This window comes from Macadamia integrifolia, unplaced genomic scaffold (genome assembly GCF_013358625.1).
Source record: "Macadamia integrifolia cultivar HAES 741 unplaced genomic scaffold, SCU_Mint_v3 scaffold1453, whole genome shotgun sequence".
NCBI lineage: Eukaryota > Viridiplantae > Streptophyta > Magnoliopsida > Proteales > Proteaceae > Macadamia > Macadamia integrifolia.
Window position 1 is genome coordinate 496 of NW_024868209.1, and position 2,699 is coordinate 3,194.

At 35.2% G+C, this 2,699-nt stretch overlaps 1 long non-coding RNA gene across 1 annotated transcript in view; it reads left to right on the forward strand.

Moving 5' to 3' along the window:
- Nucleotides 1–1,895: 1,895 nt before the first annotated feature.
- The window catches only part of LOC122063781, a 1,620-nt gene continuing 816 nt past the window's right edge, over nt 1,896–2,699 (forward strand). Inside the window, exon 1 of the long non-coding RNA XR_006135465.1 lies at nt 1,896–2,339. This is a non-coding gene — a long non-coding RNA (uncharacterized LOC122063781). The remainder of the gene's footprint in view (nt 2,340–2,699) is intronic.

Consider the following 2,699-nt stretch of genomic DNA (forward strand, 5'->3'; position numbering starts at 1 on the left):
GATTTTTTTTAAAACCACTTCACCTCGAGGGATATTGAACATCGAGATGATGTATTTGTTTGTTATTATAATAATTATTATTATTATTTTTTATCAAACGGAACGATTTAACTTTCCTTAGATATAAGGGAAGAAGAAGGGTTTGGGGTTTTTCACACATGAATGGAAGATGGGTGGGTCGAGTAATTTGGTTTTGTTTTTTAAAAATATATATTTTTTAACCTAAACGTATTATACGCTTATAATATTTCAACCCTTAAAATCTATGTATAAATCCGTTCTATGGAATTATATAGCAAATAACGTTTTTTTCAATTAAATAGTTAAATATATGTTTAATAGTTAATACACATATATTTTACATTTTTTTTTTTTATAGGAAGTGGGGGAATGTGTGTGAGAGGAGAGGCTGGAACTAGTGCACTACACATATACTTTACTAAATATGGTGCTTTCTTGTGGAATCCAAACAACTCCCCCTCCACATGGGAATTGAGATCTGCCTTAATGGATTTTTTTTTTTTTTTTTTTCATCTTTGAAAGCACACCGGAGTTGCAATGTCCTGAGTTTCATATCATTTATTGTGAACGAATGGGCAATCACAAAGAAGAAACCAAGCAAACAATCACACAAAACATGGGAAATTTAACGGGATTTGACACAAATGCCTACATGTACCCAAAAGAACCAAAAAACAGAAAAAATTCTACTCCATTCTTCACCTCACAATGTAGTTACTCTTGCTTGTGTTTAGGGTTTTCCTCCATAGAGACGAGATATAGAAAACTCTACAAACCCTAACCCCTCACAATTACTATTTTAATCATGTACACGTAATGGACCCAAAACCCAATCTAGAAAATATAAATCCCGTAATAATTATGCGAACCACTACATAATACAAGATATAAAACCCAACAAATACCACATCATGAGGCTAGAAATGTGCTTGTATCTTAACTCTTTAACAAGGGTCATGTCAGTCCACCGTCCTGTCTACTAGGCCAATCAACTCTTGCCTCTATCATTAGCTCAGGTAGTCCCCGTTCCTGGTGTTTCAGTTACCTTTCAATGGCTCCCTTAATGTACATGAAGTGTATGAAGAAGCGGGCCAGCCTTACCCTCTTCCTTCTTCCTTTTATCAAAACCTGGGTTTTCAGATTATGTGATTTTTAACAGTTTTTTTCTTCAAAAGTATTCATTGTTTGAGAAGCCAAGATGTGAAACAACTCATATCTCAAGCAATTGATGCACGTCTTAAGTGCTAATCATTGTCAACATTGAACCGGAGAACATCCAATTTTGGCGTGTATGATTGTTTTAATTCGTTCTGCTGGATCTTCTTAATGCTCACAAATCGTACATAATGAATTAAGAGTGTTACTATGGACTTCTTTCCTTCTTATCTTTCAATTTGGGTAGAACAAGAACTAATCTTGTCAAACATCTCGTTGATCTTCTCCATGATCTATTGTTGCCGATCCACGTTGCTTTGATACATTTGTTAAGTGCATGGAAGGGGGAAGGGGGAAGGGGGAAGGGGGAAGAGAAGATTAGAGAGAAAATAGAATGAACAATAGATAAAAGATAAAATAGGAAAAAAGGTTGGTTTTATGGACGAAGCTTGGCGTTCTAGCTAAGCGTACATTTTACGGATTCAAATCCTCTGTTATTCCTCATCTTGCGATCATGTGTTATTCTACCTGTAAAAGATGACATCTGGCATTACTGAGGTGGACGGTGCAGATGAGGAGACAGAAAAGACCACCACCAAGACCAGTTTAGGTGAAGAATAAACCGGTTCGCCATGAAGCACGATCGAACCGACTAGACCTTAAGTCAAATGGATTTCATAAGAGAGGGGTAATTTAAAATCCCTAAATTAAGCTCTTCTCGCGCCCGAAGCTCTCTCTTCTTTCTCTTATTTCTTCTCATTGTTACCTCTGTCTCTGTGAAGCTGTCGAGACTCAGGGTTTCACTCAATTATTCCTCACAATGAGTGATATGAGGGTCGTTAAGTTTGCTTGTTTAGTTAGGGTTTGAATCCGTTGCAGACCTCTGTTATCCTAAGGATGAAAATCTGAGGGTGTTAGGGTTTGAATCCGTTGCAGACCTTTGTTCTCCTCAGCTATCGACCTAGTTTAAGTTAGGGTTTGAATCTATTCAAACCTTTGCTACCTCTCTCTTTCTCTCTGAATCGACTATCAGGTGGACAAATCTTACTGTAGTTGAACAATGTTAGAGATTTAGGGATTTCAAACCTCTCTCTCTCTCTCTCTCTCTCTCTCTCTCTCTCTCTCTCTCTCTCTGAAATCGACCCTCATTTGACGAACTGCAGGTAATATTTTTTAATAGCATATTATTGTATGTATTGTAAAATTTGATGTTGAAGGTTATTTTTTTTTAATTGCAGAATTTTTTAATATCAAGCTGTTGTATGTTGTGTTTGTTGTATTTTTTTAATAGCATGTTGTTGTATGTATTGCAGAATTTGATGTTACTGGTTAATTTTTCTTTTAATTGCTGAATTTTTAATAGCATGTTGTTGTATATTGTGTTTGTTGTATCTTTTTTAATTGCAGATTTTTTTAATAGCATGATGTATGTTGTGTTTTTTCTTTTTTTAATTGTATTTTTAACAGCATTCGTTATGCTATGTCCAATGTTGTTGTGTTTGTTGTATTTTTTTTTTTTTTTT